Here is a 20,661-nt window from a genome sequence, read left to right on the forward strand (position 1 = left end):
GCTTCCGTCATCGAAGCACCAGTGCCGGTCATCTGTGCCAGTTTCTCACTGCCTGAGCCAAAACCCATGTCTGAACAGCGTGTCCCCACCCTGCCCTCAGCAGGGCATACAGACCAGGCTTACACCCTCCCTTGGGGCTTGGCTTTCTTGGCAACTCAGGAACAATAACAAAAAAACACAGCCAAAGTTTCACAGCTGTCCTAGAGATTCTCCTCAAGATCTCTTCTTTCCCCCACTGCCTTCTTCACTTTGCCTAGAGAGCTACTGAATTTTTTATTCTCCCTCACAAGACAGTTAGCAAGTAATATTTGAAACAATTTACTAGAAAAAAACCCACAACTATTTGACAAAGGATTTGTAAATAACACACCTGTTGATATATTAAGAACAAGAGCAAAGTAAGTGGAATAGCTGGTCTGTATTTTGCCCAGTTTATAACCAAACAGGTTATCAAGCAAGATTTTCAGAGCATCTAAAAGAGGTATAGACGAGGTATAAATACAATTTGATTTTCACATCTTGCTCTGCAAATCTACAGGCTTCCCTATGCTCTGGACAAATGAACTTGGCAACTGAGCCTGCTTTTCAAAACAGTATCAGAACACCTCAAAGCGTTCATCCCACCAGAAGACAAAATAGGCAAGCCTTCCTCCCATCACTTTTAAGTGCACATTGTATTCAATTTTCTTCTTTTCTGTAAATACTGAAAAAATTATACATTCTTTTCTGGTACTACCTTCTTGAGACACAAATGATGGTTCTTCCATCTTCCATTATGAAGCTCCCTCCTAAAGCCACTTAATTCCAGTCAACTTCCAACCTAATGTAGAAGGGAAAATACACCAGTTCTAAAACAGAAGTGCCAACAATCTTAACTACCACACGTGCCCTACTGCTCAGTCTTTAGCTGCAAAATGTACCCTTTCCCTCCACAGCTAGTTTTTAGATGCAACTATAACATGGAAACTTTGTTTATTTTATGGAAGAAGTTGATTAACATAATACACAATACATCCAGTTAACTGACTGGAAGGGGAAAATCTTTCAAACAAGTGACCACACGTGCTACTGAGGACCTCTTCCAACCTGCCATTGGGGCCAGCATCACACCACAAAATCTTGCAATTATGGTCATAAAAATGTGGCTTTGCATGCAGTGTGGGTCAGATGCTGACCTGAGCAGGAATGTTATAGCTTTATTAGCAGAAATTCTCTTTTCAGCACCCACTGCACATCCTTCAGCTTCACTGTAAAGAACCCTGAATGGCAAGTTTAAGTTCATTACTAGTTTCATTTTGTGTTCCTTATAGTTCAGGTACAAAGATTATCAAGAAATATAATGCATAACCTTGTCTTTGCCATATCATTACATCAGTTGTTTCTCTCAGCCTCAACTCCAGTCCTACAGTTCTATACCTTATATTTCTCCCTGTCAAGGTACTTCCAAGTACCTAGAGCCAGCCAACAGAGAAGAGACATAAAGTATGAAGCAAATTACAGGCTATTTGAATCTGGTCTCTCTGATGGCTAAAATACAATCCCTACAGAACTGACATCATTGTTTGATGTCATAGAACCATCCCATTATTTACATTGATCTTTCATTGTTTATTTTCAGTGAGTTTCAGAAGTTTGTATTGTGTGTGCTTGGATAAAAGTACCAAGCTGCTTGTACACTCAAACATTACTAGATTCACTGCTGGAAGATCCTGCAGCTGACATGTTTGGCAGGCACTTATGGAAATTTCTCTCCATTAACCCTCCTGAATAGACCTCATTAACCTGGCAGATATAATACATAAGATTCTATCATTTTTAAATCCATTCCATTATTATTTCAACCCACTTTTAATGCCACTTTATCCCACCCCAAACAATTGATCTGTCTCTGACACAAACACTGATCAGAGACGCTTGTCCCATTGTGCTTTGCTTCCATTTCCCCAGCTACACATCTGCTTTTCAGCAGCGAGGCCAGGTGAGACACTGTGTTTCCCAGAGAACATCCCCATCCTGCAGATGATGACAGGTCTCTATGGCAGTGCAATGCCATGAGAGTAGAGAAGGGGATTGCAAGGCAGTGTGGAGAGAGGGTGTTGCTCTTTTTTCACAGGAAATAACTCCATATCTGGAAATGACACCCAAGGAAGGAGAGAAAATAAGGTGAGACTCTCTCAGCAACCTCACCATGCAGCATCAGCAGAATGTGCAAAGCAGGGTGTGGGATTTTCCAAGGCTGAACAAGAGGAGAGCTGTTAGAGCTGATCTGGCAGCCTCCCATCCACAGGGGTGGAATATGGTCATTGCTTGCTGAAGAACCTTAGAAAGAAAGAGATCTGCGGTGGGCACTCATGTGCATGCCCAGAGGCTGGCAGGGTGCACAATTGGAAATCAGGTTGCTTATGTTGCCTTCTAGCCTACCCTTTTAATACTTCTTGGCTAGAGCTTAATTTCTCCTTTTTCCTTCCTAATTTCCATTTTTCCCGCTTCTCTGGTCTTGACCCTTTGTTCACTAGTTTTCTATTCTTTTTTGATGTTGAAAAAAATACTGTTTAATCTCTCTCAGACTTTCTTTTCAGCATTTCTCATCTTCCTTGCAGTCACAATAGAAAAGACCTCAGCCTTTGCTTTTTCAAGGTAAGGTTTGTTTAATGATATTTTTCTTAAAACACACCATTCAGTAATGTAGAAATGCAAGCATTTCAAACCTGAAAAAAACAAGTAAAACAAATATATGGGCTCTGAAATTCTCAATCACTGCTTGCATTTTAATGTTTCATGATCTGCAATATCACTCACGGTATTTTGCAAAGTTATGTGTAATGAAGGTGACCTTTCCACTTCTCAGGAAAAATCCTAAATAATTAATTATCTGTCTGGTACTAACGTCAATGAACATAGTCATCATTTCTTGAGCTTTCTGACAGCAGTGGGGAAAAAGCAACACATTTAGGTCTCATGAACTTCATTTGCTGAAACTGGCCTTCTTTGGATTTACAGTGCTCTCTTGTGGCCTGATCAGGCATCTACAATATAATACTCTGTTACCCTAATATCCTTAGTCTTTTTGGCCACTGCGATCATTCTCAAATTGCCACAAAATGCTGCAGACGTCAAAATCTGCCAAAGCAGATGGTTTTAGAGACGTGTGTTCTCTTTCATTTTTTTAACTTGACAAGTTACCTAAGTCGTCCATTTATCAAAACCACCCTCCAAATACTTAACTGTTTGAAAACTGTGTGGAAAAAAAAAAAAAAATGTTTGCTCCTGTCATTGAAAGAGTAATTTCATATGGCCTTTTTTTTTAATTAGTGTTAATTTCTAGCATGGATTTTGCATCTATCTATAGGTTTTCAGATATATCACCAAGTCTCCTTGAGAACTGCGGGTTCAATGTTAAAAAAAAAATGTATCAAGAGTTGAGGAAAATTCTTCATCCTGCCAATGTGTGCTCAGCCCAAATCCACCTCGTTGCCCCTCTATTTCAAATGGGCACCGAGCCAGATTTATAGACCCATATTTCCTCATGCTGTAAGATGGGATACAGGAGTGCATGCAAGACAGCCACAGCAGGCTGTAAGCAGGCCTGTACCACAGAGCCACAATCTGGTGATGCTCACGTCCTCATGATGGGGCACAGCAGAGCTGGGGTCCTTCCTGCAGCAGAGCTTGCTCTCATCCCCTCCACAGCCCCATTCAGCCTTTCCCACCACTCCCCTCTCTCCCAGTCTCCCAAATGGGAGCTACTCAATTAACTGTCTAGTTAATCTATCTCAAGTGCAGAGAAAGGTGGGCAAAAAACTGCCAATAAGCTCAAGAATACACTAACATCAAATGAATTGGTGGGAAATACCTTCTCTATTCCTCTGCATTGGGGCAGTAGGTTCAGGAAGAAAATGCCTAAGTCTGCAGGAGGGTGGTATCTCACCAGAAATTTTCACTTCCATCTAATTAAACATACACGATAAAATCACCCACATTTACATAATAATAGCATGGATGCCTCATTCTCACAGTTTTCCAAATTCCTTGATTCACAGGCATTCAGGGGAAGAAACAAAATATTGTTGGTGATTTTCAAATATTCTTTTGATCAATAAAAACATTCAACTGCAAAGGCATAACTTAAGAAGACTCTCTCAACTAGGCTAGAACATTTCTGTATTTACTAGATCTAACCTCATACATAAGAAGTTAGAAAAAATATAAGCAAGGAAGGAAGGAATGAAGGAAACCCATAATCAAGAGGGAGAAAATATTGAACAAAAACCTAGTTATTATTAATTAGTATCTCTCACTGATTTGGGCATTTTGCTTTACAAAAAACACGCAATTTTATTTTATTGATTTTACTAGTAGTGTATAAAATAGCTGCTCAAAGGAAATGTAAGATGCAATATACCAAGTGTAAGATTTAAGCCTGCTTCATATACAGTTTTCAAAGAGAAAATTTCAGGGTAAGAACCCTTTTTGTCTTCCTGATATTTTTCTCCTCCTGCTAAATTTGGATTGCCCTTCAAACATTTCAGAGTTCGTAAATAACCTTGACATTCTTCCTCTGTCTTACTGCATAGGTAATTTTAGCATCATTGTTGGACAGTTGGTAAATAACTGCCTTGGAAAATAAACAGAAAACTAACCTGTAAGACTCTAATTTTTACAGACACTAGTCAAATTACTAAATGCAAACCAGGGGATGAGACTTAACAGTGTCTCCTTGAGATTATTATCTCTTTGGAGTATCAAACTTCTGCTTTTAAAGAACATATATATTTATTTCAAAGACACTGCAACCTTCTATCAGCTTGTGTAAGTAAAAAAGATGCTACAGAGTGTTAAGTGAAGAACATAAAAATATTTTCTTTAATGATTTACTGGTTAACATTTTATAACATCATTAAAAATATTTCCTGTTATGTTATATGCTAAATATGCTTGCATGTACTAAGTCACTTTAGACATCTTTGAATGTGCTGAAATTTGAAGACATAATCCTTAGCTCTGCATATGGAACTATGCAGATAAACACCAGCAAGTGGATGGATGAAGAAGTGTAATTTTTTTTTTTTCCTTAATCCCCTGAAATTATTCTTCATCCTTCTGGCAAGCCATAATTCCTTTTTATCCCAAAGAAACAAGGCTTATGCAATCATCTTTTATGTATACATAGCATATGTGAGTTTGCACATGTCCTGTAATTTTTGCTTATAGTATACACTATTAAATTTGACAGATAGAACAAGTCCTAATGCGCTGAGTTTCTAAAATTTAGAGAAAAAGAAGGCAGCCAGTTGGAGGAGGATGGCTTTCTTAGTATCTTCACTGAGACAATGTAGTCTGATCTCAGCTCTCAAAAAACATCCAGAAATCCATTGCCAAGAGGGATGTTATGAAATTTCCAGCCATGGAAATGCTCTGGTCAGAACTTACTGCTTATTTGACGACAGCAAATGAAGCAGAAGAAGCAAGTCTAAAAACCAGCCTTCACCACTTCTGCTTTCCATGGTGCTGCTTGTCTTTACATGAAGGCATTACAGTGGTAAACTACTGATGACATTGAAACACCTCTGTTAGCTTACAGTTTCCTTTATGTTGATTTTGTTTAAATTTTAACTACATTTTAAATTATACATAAAATTAAAATGATCTCTGTGTGTTATTCTACCATTTCCAAACAGAAAAACTGTTTAAAAACAAACAAACAAAAAATACATGGTCATTTGATATATACTAGTAGCATTCCAGTGTCACTACGAGTTTAGGCTTCATGTGTAAACTTCAGGATGAAAGATGCTTTCAAGTGTCAAATTCATGCTTCATTTTATTTTGGCATATAACTGTCATTACATATCTTTAATTTGCACGAATATGTGTTTGGTTCTGCCATATCTGTGACCATTCATACATCACTTTTCTGGAACAGAGTAGTGAATTAATTCAGACTAAGACTGATTTTTAAGAGAATCCTTTCAAAAAACTTTGATTTTACTGTATAAGCATATTGAAATGTCGGTATTACATTAGTCAAGCCACAGAAAAGACTATACAGCTAACATTTAAAGTCAAGTCTTTTAATACAGTGTTGTGTTGCATAGCAACATTGGATAATGTTGCAGTGATAATATAAACTGATGCACACTTCTATTTTGTATCTGGGTTTTCTTATATTAGCAGAAGATACACCTGTTTTTTCTCAAAGCCGAAAGTCATATAGGCAGACAGTGAGCAAATGTAAGGTTTAGTCATCTCTCTACATTGTAAACTATGGCAAAACTTTATAAGTGAACTTGACAGATTATGGATTTTAATCATATAAATTTTGTTGAGTAGCTTAGCTTTATTTCATTATTCTTTTACTAATTTTATAGCAGAAAATTTGCTCAGTTTTATATATACATCTGTGACTGGTCTATGTGATTAATTTGTCTCTCTTTTTTGAACGCAGCTTAAAATATAAAGAATTGATTTCACTGTCTCTTGAAAAACAAAAGTATAAGGAATTCAAGGTGGCCGATGTTACAGACAGATATGTAAATACTACACTCTCTCTTAAAAATTGCACATTTGTTTTGGATCTCTTAGATGCTTTGCTCTAGTATGAAAGGCTTCCAATCAGAAATTTGCTTTTCGATAGTGAATACATGGAAAGTATGACAATGTGAACGAAAAAGCAAAGCACATCACTTCTGTAGATTGATGGTAATGGATGAAATATTTTATGAGTCATAAGCCTCTTCGGCCATATAAAACCATACTAAAGATTAAGTGATTTTCCAAAGTTTAGGCAGAAGTTGCTGGATATCAGAATCACAAGATATAGTCATATGTTGGCAGATACAGTTATATCTCACTTCCATAACACTAGATACAATATTCCAAACCTCTACTTTAACAGGAAAAAAATCAGTTGCAACAACATACTCTTTGTTTCATGGTCCTTTTGTTAATGCGATTCCAGTTTCGGCAAAAAGTGTTTTCCTTCCTTTTTTTTCTTCTTAGTCATACAAAATAGACACATGTGGGTCTTTGCTGGAATTTCTAGGCAGTAATTTTGATGATTCTCAGACCTTAGAATGAAGAAATCACAAAAGAACTGCCAATCCTCAACACAGTTTGGCTATATTTTACAAGATTCATCCAATACACCACTCTGCTACAGCAGCTTAGATATAGTCTCTTTACCTTCTTTTATTACACTCTTAGGTCTGATACAGGCTGGATTTTGCAAGTGGGATGAGTTGTCACAGTCACACAGACATTACATGATTTGGAATTCATCCGTGCCTGAGTACCCTGGGACTGCAAAGTTCATTTCATGTAACTTAAAAAGCTGAGAGACACAATTAATATGAAGTCAAATGATTAACAATGTGATATGCTATACATTTTTTTTGTTTTAAAATTTCACCTATAATGGCTACTAAAGTCCTATTGCCAAAATCATATACAAACATAAGTTTATCGTATCTTAACTATACTTATGGAAGAGAAACTTACAGGTCTGTTTAATTTGTTTACATTTATCTTTCTATCTCTTTCTGAAGACATAAATTAGGTCACCTTTCCGAACATAGTTATTTTATCGCAATGTTCATTTCATACTTTCCTGCAGTAGTGTACCTGTATGGGGTTTATGACATTACAGTTGAAATTATTCATTTTAGTGCCATGAGACATCAGCCTCTTTAGATTTCTTTGCCCACTCCTTCCCTTTCATTTACACTTTGTCATTCCTTCCTTTCACACTTTTCTACATTGCTCCATTTTCAATCATTGTCTTATTATTCCATCCTGTCTCCTTTATCTTTCTATCTATATTTTTTGTTTGACATTGTGTCCCCTATCTTGTTAAATTCTGTCTTCCTTTAATTTCATTTGCATTCCCTCCAATGTGATTTTACCCACCTCATTCATTTGTATTCTTATGTTCTGTTTCACCCAATCTTTTCCAGAGTCTATTTTCAGTTCCTTTCAGATTCTCATTTTTTCAGTTTCATTCTCAAAGCATTTTTTGTGGGGAGGGAGAAGGGTATACCTTTATATGTGAGGATACTTTAGCTATGTTAAAAAAGACTTTTTGCCATTTAGCTAATCTCTACCTTGGATTTTAAGACAAAATATCAAGACTTTCATGTAAATTTCAAATCTGATGAGAATCTACAATGTAACTTAGAGATTGCTGGATCTAGTAGTAGTTTTAGTAGTAGACTTCAAACATTGTACAAATGGGTAAAAATACATCAGTATTTTTTGACAGAAGAGAGTAGGATGGTATATGTATATGTATGCAAATAGACCTTACTGCATAGCTGTTCTTTTGACAATATGATATAGCCATGTTAGCTTCCTTAAGCCATGCTAGCTTCCTTAAGAAAAAATCAGCCTTTGAGAAGGAAGTTAAGCACAGGGATTTCTGCTGACTTAGAGATGCTACGTGCTTCTCCTTGAATTCCATTTGTTTTCTCTTGGTCTCCATCTTGTCTGTGCACATCAGTGCAAAGCTGTAAGTCTTACGTCCTGATCTCCATGAAATCTTTTCCTGTTAATGATTAATGTTGACATGGCAAGATTAAAGGAAGGATTTTTGAGATGTCAGTAAAACCTTTTCTTTTGGCATAGAGATGTTATTCTTTCTCCCTGTTGAATGATAGGATAAGTAATGTATGATACCATACATACGCTTTATATCAATTTAGGTGAATGCCTTCTTCATAACACTTTGAGACATAGTAATAGATGAGGAATGAGAAACCACATAACACAAATATTTCTAAGGCAGACCTGAAAGGTAACTGATCCAAAGATGATTCAATAAAAAATGATGGAGTGAATTATCTAACTGTAAAGGAAGCAAAAGAAGGTACTTTTCCATTCTGGTCTCCCTCCACCCCCTCCACACACACTTCTTGACTTTAGGCTGTCTTTCTTGCCAATATTTCTCCCAGTGTTTCAATGTCACAGATTATGAGTGACAGAAGTAGTGTAGTTTGGCAGGGCCAGATGTGGCTGGAGGTACTTTCCTTCTCTTCTTCAGTGCAGGATTGGCTTTCAAGTGGAAATCCCAACATGAGGATCGTGACCACCCAAACACGTATCTACACATGAACATCTCTAAGAGGCAGTTCACCACAATATATTGGTATTTTAGCACAGGAGGGGGTGGTTGCTGGCTTTTGCTGTGTTTGATTATGCTTGGTGATCAATTCTGTAGACCTTCAGTTTAACTTTCAAGGAGTTCTGCAAAGCAACTGTAAGTTATTTTCTGAGATGGATGTGATTTGGTTCAGTGCTGCCTAGGAGAACACATTTTCATATCTTGACTACAACATGGGGTTTATCGAGCAAGTCTGTATCACCTTTTCATCTGTACTCATTTTGTGCTTCCAGAAAAGGGAGATCTAGGAAGTTTTGAGTGTAGTGACTTCTTTATTCTTGGCTTTCTGTGCTTCGATGATGTTACATAGAGAAACTATAATTTTACGACAAGGAGATCAGTTTTAAAGATGTAGCTTGATTCCACTGAAAGTGTTTTAACTAAGCGTATTTCAGTCCATGCTGAAATTGCCAATACCCAATTCTTTAGCAAAGTACTGATTCTAGCCCCAGTATTTGCATTTAGAGAGGACTTAGGGACCATAAATTTGCATCTGACCCTGTGAGTCCTGATTATATGACTCACCCAAGTTATTTCATTTCTGGAAACCATACAATCCTTCGTTGAAAGGAGGATGACAGGCTGTTTTCTGTATTTCACTACCATGATTCTGTCTTTGTAGACTCATTAATAATCCTAAAACTAATTCTTATCAATATGCAGCTAACAAATGCACCTAAATCAAAGTCATGCTTCAGAGCAGGACTGCTGATGAGCTCTGAGGGAAGTGGCATCCAGACAAGAATGCTGAACGTGACTTCTTACATATTCCCTGTGCTGGCCTGAGACAAAAATCTCTGTACATGACTAATTCATTTTCAAAAACAGCATTGACCAGACAGATTCTTCTTTCCTTTTAAAAACAATATTTTAAGTGATCAAAGTGTGTCTATCATTATGTCAGACAGAACAGTACACTGCCTGAAGTAAACTGACAAAGGAAATGCACTTGCTGCTCAAGCCATGGAGAAAGACCAAGACCTAAGCTTCAGATTATAAAAGGCAATGACTTGTCACATGTCACTCACCAGGAAAGTCCCTTTGGTAAGACAATGATAATAGATTATCCCATTCATTACACTTAGTGTTTTTCTACAGGTTTACTTTGGGTTTCCAAAAACAGAAGCAGCAAAACAGCCCTCATACATTATGAGAAGGTGAATTTAAATACGTAAAGGCCTTAAATAAATAAATACATCTTAGTTGTTTCTCTCTAACAAGGCATTTGGTTGAGGATAAATGTGTTTTATCTTGATTTCTGACTGCCATGTCAACCTTTACATGGAGAAGAAGCAGCTGTGGTGATTCTTCAGCTCTTACTGACCAGTGCCAACCCCTTCCACATCACACCCTGAGATCTGGGTTTTTGGTGGAGCATGGAATAAATCAGCAGAAATGAAGCACCATCAATGTCTCATTAGAAGCTGAGGAGGAAGAGTATGCAATACCAGAATACATAATGTATTTGTCAGACATAGCAGGAACACAAGAAAAGTTTGTATTATTACCATTTTATTACTCTAGCCCAGGGTCCGAGTCCTTAGTATAGGGGTTGGCTATGTAACAGAAAAGGTAGGAGGATGCAATGGTGTAGGCCATGGAGCCACTCAGTCAATCCCTGAGGAGTTCATGTGTTAACGTAATACAGTTAAAATTTTCCTTTCCTGCTTAGAATGCCGTTTAAAGTGATCCGATGAACTGGGATAGCTCTTTCCTCTGATGCGTGCCTTAGTTTACCTCCAGTCCAGTAGGTTCCAGGTACAGGATATAACTGCAAGCCTTACAAACTGTCCCTGCAGCTGTTTTCTCAGGAAGAGAGGACAAATTCTGTTCTCTCCTTCTGCTCCCCACAAATGAGTATCTGACGAGAAAATTCTGCAAGGAGAACAACAGAAGCCGCTTCCCTCAGCTGCTTCTTCCTTACCCCCTCCACACACACACCCCCTCAAATGGGTTTTTGTAGAGGGAAGGTGTGATGAAGACAGCAAGAGGTAATAAGATACCAAGTGACAGTATTTTTTAGCTGAATCATGCCCTTAAACATTCAGCCTACACATTAATCATTGAGTGACATCAAGGATTCGCTTCAAAATTGGTTCTGACTAGTGCACTTAATTTACCTACTGCACCAAACAGCTGTTCAGCTTCTGTTGAATTTGAAAGCAAATGTAATTAGTGCGTGTTCAGTGCTGCTTCCTCATTACATTGCCAGCCCATACCATTGGAACAGTTAATTACTGCAGAGACAATGGCTTGACTTACCTGATATAGTACATGATTATTCATCATTGATTCATTTTTTCTTCTTCACTGGTAATTTTGTTAACATCCCTGACAGTACTTAACAGTGAATCCCCTCGATCTTTTGCATTATTATGTCTTCTCAAATGTTACTCAAATTCTCCAGGTAGCTTACTTCTCTAGATTTTAACGAGACATGAGGTATAACGTCAGTTGACACTGCATGTAACTGGGGAGATAACTTGATTATGTGGTTCACAGCAAAATGTGCTATTCAGTCACTGCCCATCTCAGCTGTCTTTGTACTTGGGGACTTTCCCCTTGCTCACAGACCAAAGGCTTCCTGATGGAATTGCCTTCTTTCAGCGATGGCTTAAAAATAATGCTGAGAAAAGGAAAGATTATTCCATAATTAGTCTTGTTCTCAATGGACCTGCTCCACTCCTACACAGGTTTTTTTGACGGCTTTGAGTGTGGTTTTTTAGCCCCCCTGTGCCCCAGTACTCCATCACTAAAATGGAGGTAGCTGACTTCCCAGCCCTGCCTACCAGATGTCACAGGCTCCTCTCAGATATAGCCTCTTTTCTCAAAAGGAAGCTCTGTCTGGATGCAATGTGAGGACTCTACATTTACCATTGACCTTCAGGCTGGTGAAGGACAAATTGCACAATACATCTGCCAGTCTTGGATATTTCTGCAGTGCACATGCAGATCAGCTGGGCTGTGCTGGCACGATAATGCACCATACTTCTCAGAAATGCCAGATTTAGTCATTTACTGCACATGTTCAACATTATTGCCAGGCATATGCAAAATAGCCCTAAGCTGTCCTGCTGCATCCTTCTCCCATCACATTGCAGATATACCTGGCTACTCCAGCAAAGCAAGGTCACCTAAGTTGTTAAGACAAGTTTTAGTAATTTGCACAGTGCTACACATTTATTTGTCATTTTTTTCATATGTGAAAACTTGTAACCTTTCCTGGAAGAAAAAAATGTAAAGAACCAAGGAAATGCATAAAAAAACATATGACAGTTTAGAATAGAGAAGCTATGGAAAATTCTTAGCAAAGACGCTTGAATAAAAAGGAATTTTTGAAGAAATGTGATGTTCAGGGAGAATGTGAAGGAATTGAAACACTCTTCCTAAAGCAATTCATGAGGCACATAGTCCTGTCAGCTACCACAGCACTATGCTGGCACTTAGAGGTCAGTAAAGTAGAATTGAAAGGACTTCTCTGCCATTTCAAAGAGACTCCATAATTTTCGAAGGCTTTGCATGATCTGAGAGATCAATACTTGATATTTGTCTGGTTTGCTCATTCTTTCTTCTCATGGGCATGCTTCTCTCTTGTTATCTGACTCTCCTACGTGAAACTTCCTTATCATTATACATTTCACAAAGAATCCCCAACAAAAAGGTTGCATGAGCAAACTGTAAAGCAATAACTGACCTGTGCATCAAACCCCTGTGGTAGCTGGGAGCTGCGTAGAACAGCAGATATTTGCTTTCACATGCTATACCATTTAGTCTGACTTTCAGTAGGCTTTAAAGATGTTTCAGTATTAGCTCATTTTATTAGTTTTTTTTTAAACTGTGTTAGACCTCAAGGTTATTTTTGGGTACCTCCTGTCATTCCATAAGGAAAAAGTGATCGAGTGAGAAAAATCACCATGTGGAATGTAGGTAATTTGGCAGTCACTGCTGATGGAGGCACAGACCAAGTTAAACCTAAGGCAAAATTACCTTTCACCTCCTTGAGGAGCAGCTTCTGCAGTCTGTTCAAGTCACTGAAAAAGTTTGAACTTCATGTCAAAGCAGTCTACTCTGCATGGGGATAAATAAACTCAGGATTAGGCAATTTCAAAATAGGTAACTGCCTGAAATGAGCAATTTCTAGCCGCTAGTATATCCAATGTTATCATCCACATAAATATTGACTCATTTATTAGGAGTAATTAATGAGGAAAGAAAACTGCAATAAAGGAAAATAAAGTGAAAAGCAATCTTCTTAAAGGCCCTGAAGGCCTCTCTTTTCTATATTCCATGTTTGTCAATGCTCTAAACTGGATTTTGCAATGCATATTTTCTCTGCTGATCTTTAAAATTTCAGCAAAAGCATTTCATAGTTATTTCAACTCATGAATTATGCAATAGCACATAACAGTAACAATTCATTCATATCTCTGCTTCACTAGGAGGCAGAGAAACGAAAAGCCTCAGCTCCAGCTTGAGATTTTTTTTGTCCAGCACACAATCTCTCAAAATGGTACCTCAGAGATTTTCTCTGCAAAATGATAAGGACACGTGCACGAAAGGTGCAGGAGCAGAAAGGCGGAACTGAGAAGGAAGGACAAGAGCACAGTAATTGACACCACCTTTTGCTTCTGGAGTGGGAAATGATGCAGCCTTGAAGGAATTTCAGGGCACACGTTCCAGCTGCATCTGCCTCCTCCTTCTCCCTCCGTTCTCTTGTCATCGGCCTCTTCCAGCTCTGAATTTTCTTCCAGATTTCAATGCACTCCAAGGCACTACTAATCTCCTCATTAATATTGCCTGTGCTTTAAAGCAGTAGTCCTGAGACCTCCTTAGAAAATAGGGAAATGTCATAAGCTCTATTTTAGAAACGAGAAGCAGCAGCTGAAACACAAAAGGTAGTAATCTGCTGCAGAACTGGGACTTGTTTCTCAGGATGAAGAAATATGAAACATGTTTCTCAGGATGAAGTGAATCAAGCCTTAACCACAAAGCTACCTTTCATCTTGAAATCCTGCTGTTTGGACTCCTGCTCTATCTTGAGTGAAAAGGATGTAAGGTAATCTTTAGAGTTTTAAGGATGTGACTCTTCTGAGGTTCAAACATCTCTCCACTTGCAATATACGTTGTCGCATGTATAGTGTCCCCACAAAATTTTTGTTTTCTTCACTGAAATAGGAGCAGCCACAGGATGCTTGTTAATTGTGATTTTGCAACAGGCTACCTCCTCTTGCAAGTCTTTATTACTTCCACTTCAAAAGGTGTCAGCTGGTCATACTGGTTATTCATTCTTCTTCCTGGTGGTGCTTATAATATGGGACTCAGTATTTTCATCTTATCACCAGCCTCTATTACGTCTTCCATGAAGAACAGTGAGATATTTGGGATCAACAGTAGTTGTTTCCCAGATGCCATTGAATATCTAAATCTTCTTGAAGTCGTTTACGAAGTACCTAAAGCTTTTTCAATAGCTGTGTGGATAAGAGGATAAGAAGATAGCAATGGATAAGAGGCTAGGACCAAACTGATACAAAATAAACCGAGATAGATGCTTCATAATGAGTAAATGAAGCCGACACAAAGTTTTAAGGAGCAGGGGTAGCAGTGGAAAAATCTATGACCTGAATTTTAGAAATTAATTCACTGATTTAGAAGTTTTGAAATTACGCACAATAAAATTACAGCATAATTTGAGTAAAATACGTTGATTTTTTCTTCTTTTTCCCCCTGGACAGATACATGTCATGACATAATACACAGTATCATGCATATAACTTCTAAGGAGGAAAATGTCTGTTATAAAGAAGGATGTAGATGAGACACTAGGGAGAAGATTTGTCCTGTTTTAATATCAGCATTCAGCGTCTTGGCAAATATTTCCTTCAATGAAGAATCAGCCTGATTTCAGGAATATGAGCTATGCCTGGATTAGCAGATGAAACAGAGCCAAGGCACAGGATTACAAATGTCTACACTGCTTCATTTTTAGTGTTTTCCTAGCATGGCTTTGGGCTGTAAGCATTAGCATCCTCCCAGCAAAGGCCTAGGCATCATTCAACATTTTACAAGACTGTTTCTAACAGGCAGTTTATCTGTAGCCACCCTGTTTTAGGGAAAAAAGATCAGTTTACACATGAAGACATGAGTCAGCTGCGATGCTGAGCCTCAAGCCAGTCTCTAACCTCTTCCATGTAGTAACATACATATCTATATCTATACATATACAATTTATCTGTGGCAATCAAGTCTTCTCTCTGTTATTACCCAGCAAATTATCCATAAACTCCAGTGGCAGTGGCCAGTCCAGGAAAGGTGTCTCTCTCTGTCTCTTATAGCAGTGAAGCTAAAAGATGTAATTCACTAAGAACTAAAGCATGAACAAGAACTAGAGGAAAAGGCAGTACAGTATGAAGCCAGGCTTCCTGATACACGCTACGCACAAGCAGACATGCAGGGAGCCTAAACACAATCTGAACAGAGGTGAAGGAATGAGGGCAGATCCTCAACAGCCTCTGTGGGGAAGGCTGGTGAGATGCTGGTGAGATCACAGTACCAGGTCGCAGGTCCGTGGCAGAACGAGCAGTATTAAATAGAACAAGACTGTAGAGAAACACAGCTTTTATATCCCCAAAAAGGAAGCAGGGTGAGATACTAGTACCATAAAATTGAGATCGCTAGCATCTTCATGTAGCATTGGAGGCATAAAAATTATCTCCCTAGAAACAGTCATTCATAGTGCACTTCTTACCACCTTGCAGAGACAATTGCTGAAGGATTACATCAATCCTGTGTGTCTCTAAACAGGAAGAACAGGAAAAGTACATGAGCAATGGCAACCACTATTGCAGAGGAAACATTCAGGACCATGGAAAAGAAAGTCTGAGAGACAGATCAGCAAAAATTCAGCTGATTCAAAAATCAGCCATACTACCATAGCTATAATTGGACTTTGGGATCAATGACAGATCCAATTCTAGCCAATGTGCAGAGACAGATGCAGCTCAGTCCCACCAGTAACGATAGGCAGCACAAAATGAGGGTGAAGGAGTGTGGCCAAGTGCTGACAATATGCAATAAAACAGTTTTGAAGCCAGTGGGTGGACATGGGCTGTTAACAGAGAAATTAAAAAAAAAAAAAAAAAAAAAGACAAACAACCAAAGCTACTATCACTTGAAATGTACAGTAGTTGATGCAAAGGTGTACCATTGCCAGAGAACGTTACTAAAACAAGCCACCAGTTTGGTTGAAATACGATGTCTGACTGTTCCCACCACGAAAGAAAAAGATAATAGCCACTCTGTGCCCCCTCTAGCAGCCTAACAGAGACATACTCTAAGGAGATTGACTTTTCCAGCACATGCTGTAGTCAGCTGAAGGCTCTCACGGGAGCTGGTAAGAAATCTGAAGTGCAGACATCCCTCAGGCCTGGTGGAGGTGCTGAGGAAGGAACTGAGGAGACCAGAAAGCCCAGACAGCCTCACATTCACGGAAACCAGAGTTGGCAGCTGTGCCTTTTCATTTTTGCAGCCTTTAGCATTTTTACGGTGGTGAAAAGCCTGCAAGAATGTCTTGAATGTTTGGGAAACCTCCTGTCAGGGAACAGAGCCCTGCAAAGGAGTCACCATGCAGTAATCCTGAAGATATACTACTTGATTTGTTTGGGACTAAAAAGGTCTGTGTTTGCAATGTCAAAAATAGGTTCTGGCATGCTGAATCACCCAGCCTCTGACAATCTGTGCTACGCCTTTTCCCAGGTACCACTGAAGAAAAAAATGTCTCCAGACATCAGCCTGCCCTCAAAGCTATTCCAGTGATAACAGATAAAGACAGAACAGGACTTTCAGACATCAGGCCTGCAGCTGACAACGGTTATTGTTTAAGGTGATAGGAGAAGATAGTGCAGGATATCTTTATCAAGCTTAACAGAGCCAGAGGCAGAGTACTAGTCTGAATGCAAAGGAGCTGGAGCTCAGGAGAAGACAGATCTTCACTATCAGAAATCTCTGAGGTCCTGGGAACTTCCAAACAGATCTCAAGAAATGGAAAGACCAAGTTCTCGAAGTCAATGCAAGAAATTACAAGAATAGCCAAGCACAGAGTTTGCATGGGATGCAGTGTGCAAGTAATACATAAAGTTAAAAGAAGGAATGAAGAATAGGCAATACAGGTGATGAACCGGCCTTGTAGCACTACTATCATTTTGAGCAGCAGGGGTAACAGAAGGTCCTATGGCCTCAGGATGAAATGGAAGAGCAACGTTGAAGCAAACCCAGCACCTCTCACCTTCTGTTACCATAGCAAAATGACGAATTTATACTGAAATAGAGATACTAACTCTATGAAGTGACATCATCTGTTCATTTTGGAGCACTAAGATAAGTGTCCCAGCTGTTAGCAGTGCAACTACAGTGCATGCCACCAAGATGCCAAGAGTTAGATAGATGTAGAAAAGAACTCATGAGTTTGAATCCTTTGAACAAATAAATATGCAATTGATAAATAAACAAAAAGAGACACTCGCTGATCCACTAATCAAGAAAGTTATGTTTTGTGGCAGGTATGCCACATATATTTCTGGGTACTGAGTACTGAGTTCAGCAGCAGAGGGGATGGTCTCTGCTGGCCCCCAGCACACAGCACATTGCCCCACACACTTATCACTGCTCAACAGAGCCCCTGACACAGTCGTGGCTGCCAGGCAGCAACACTGTACTCCAGGGCTGGCTGTGGTGTGAAAACTGAATGCTACAGTCTACTGCCGCTTCCTGCACCTGACACACTTGAAGACGACAGGAGTGAACAAGTTTTGCCTACTGGGCAACAAGCATCTGCACTTTTAAAGGAAGAAATCAGAAAAAGTGTAATGTAGCTGGTTATGTAGGTGTGTAGAAGTGGCCAAGAAGAGAATGTGTCATATAGATATATGAACCTAGTCCAAAATTAGGAAGTTGTTGATATCAACCAGTTCAATCTAATGTCAAAGAGCGTATGATGATGGTGTTTACATATGCAGTTTCTGGCAGGGCAGTCACTCCCTCAAGGCCACTCAGTCAAAAATCAAGGGGGTAGGGAACCTGAAGGTACGTTTGGAGAGGTAAGGCATGCTCAAGAGTGGACCACGAGCTTCTGTAGAATGGAAAAAAACACTTCAACCATTGCGTGAAGTGTTTGATATGAGAATATCAGAAGTGAAACCTAGGCAAAACATAGATGGCCAAGTCCAAGTACTCTAGTCCACCAACTCAAGTAAAGGGACAAGAACATAAATTTAAAAAAAAGGTATCAAAATATTTTTATTGCATTTAAAAAAACTATGAAAAGTGAAAATCTATGAAGCTACAGCAGGCTGTGGATAAAGTTCACATCAGTATAAATGATAATTTAATAATACAAATTACACTCTGTATAATCCTTTATTGACAGAAAACTGTAAATAAATACAATAAGTACAACTGATACGTAGGAAATACTTGTGCCACATTTGGAGACAGGAACATAGGCTGTTGGAGAGAAGGGTACCACAAGCCTTAATTCAAAATACACTTAAGAATTAAGGTTTTGAAAATTTCAGTCTTAATCTCTTCATACTTTAGTTGCTAATTTGTAAAGTAGGGATAATGACACTTTCTTTCCCACAAATACTTGTCAGCTGATTGAAGTATCAGTGTTTGACATATGGTCATAACTATATGTCAGAATATGTACAAACATAAGTATACATAGACACATAAATAGATTGTAAATATATATGTACAATACATGACAAAGTGTACATCTCTCTCATATAAACACACACACAAAGACATGCTTTCCCCAGAGCAGGAGATTCCAAATGATGCCTTTATGTATCGCTTTGCTGTAGGTAACAAATAACGATGACCAAAAAAAAAAAAAACCAAAAAAACAAACCACCAAAGTCATAGGTCTCAACCAGATTACAAAATTCGGGAAGTGATTTAGCCATTTCTTGACCGCTTCCATCACCCCGTTGCTTCTCTTCCCCCAAGTCCCCCCACCAGCAGAGCCGTGGTAGCCGCCTGCCCATGTCGCATCCCGGAGGTTCCCCAGGAGCATCCCCAGTTCCCCGGCTGACCACACGGTGGGGCGGCTGGCACAGGGCTTGCTCCGGAGAGGGGACTGCTCCCGGCTGTGGCTCTGCCCAGCAGATGGCTCTTTCCAACCACATAACACTTGTGCAAACCCTTGCTTCACTCCCTGGAGCCCAAGGTCAGCATTTTCAAATCTTTTGTTCCTCTTATGAATAATGCCAGTGGCATACTAGAAGATCAGGAAAACGTAATACGATGCAGAAAGCATTGCTTTCCAGAGTGTAATAGCTTTAGCCGGGATGTAACACGCTTCTGTTTAATGAATACTTGTCACAGTACTACACACATAAAGTTGTATTTATTGGACTAGAATCACATCTCAGTTCTGCTTGAGTAAATCTGAAATAGCTCAGCTGTAGCCAGTGGAGATACTACAGATGGGAATGACAGGGGAATTTGGCCCATTGTTAAAATATCTTCATGTAGAAACAATGTAGGAAAATTGAACTACGACCAGGTTCCTTCATTATGGGCTAAATTGACTCTAAATTGAACCCTCTTAAGTAGGTGAAGTTACACAGGTGTGAAGGAGAAAGCAAACAGAAGCCAGCCTTGTTTGAACTACTTGATCCAAAAGGAACCATTTTGCATCTTATTAATAAATGCAAGTTTATTTGCAATGAACATTATTTATATATATATATATATATAAAAATTAGAGATGGGCTTAGACCTCTAAGAGACTGACTTCAAAGTTCCTTGACTTATTGAAAAGTTCAGACTGAATCAGACTTTTGTGGTTCAATCATCAACTCTTTAATAGGCTTAAACTGGAATTACAAACCTGAATTAACCAAAACATGGAGGAACGCTTAGTTCTATAACATGTCCTAAAAGCAAACCTGTTTTATAATCTTTCTGAATCTCAGAATTTTAGATCCTATTACAGAACTGTACTTAATAACTCTGACTTAAAGTTAGTACTTTTAGAAAAGCTGTATTTATAGGTGCAAAACCTTCAAAATGTGGAGATTTTTTACTTGAATTGGAAAAACTTTCCGAGATGTACAGATTTATTCTGACTCATTGGACTTTAAGCCCACGAGACTGCAGCTTGACATGATGTCATAACAGTCTGTCTTTAAATTTGCTGCCATTTCTGCTGGTAGTTCAGGTCAGCATTTGGAAGGATGAGCAAAACATGAAAGAAAGGTAGCCTAAAAATGTGTTTGAAAAAATTTCTCAAGGCATATATGTTGGGGCAATGGGAAGGAATACCATTCCCTAATTGTTTCCCTCTGCTCTCTTAATTTTGGGCTTATTCCTCTCTGACATCCAACCTAATCACAGTTGAGGTACTCCTCACCTTCTAGCTCTACTAAATCTTTCCTCTTCCGAAAGTTACGCCATTTCTTTACTTTCACAGGACATATCAGCTGGCACTAAGGGGGAAATATGAA

Source organism: Platalea leucorodia, assembly GCF_965183815.1.
Source record: "Platalea leucorodia genome assembly, chromosome: 1".
Classification (NCBI taxonomy): domain Eukaryota; kingdom Metazoa; phylum Chordata; class Aves; order Pelecaniformes; family Threskiornithidae; genus Platalea; species Platalea leucorodia.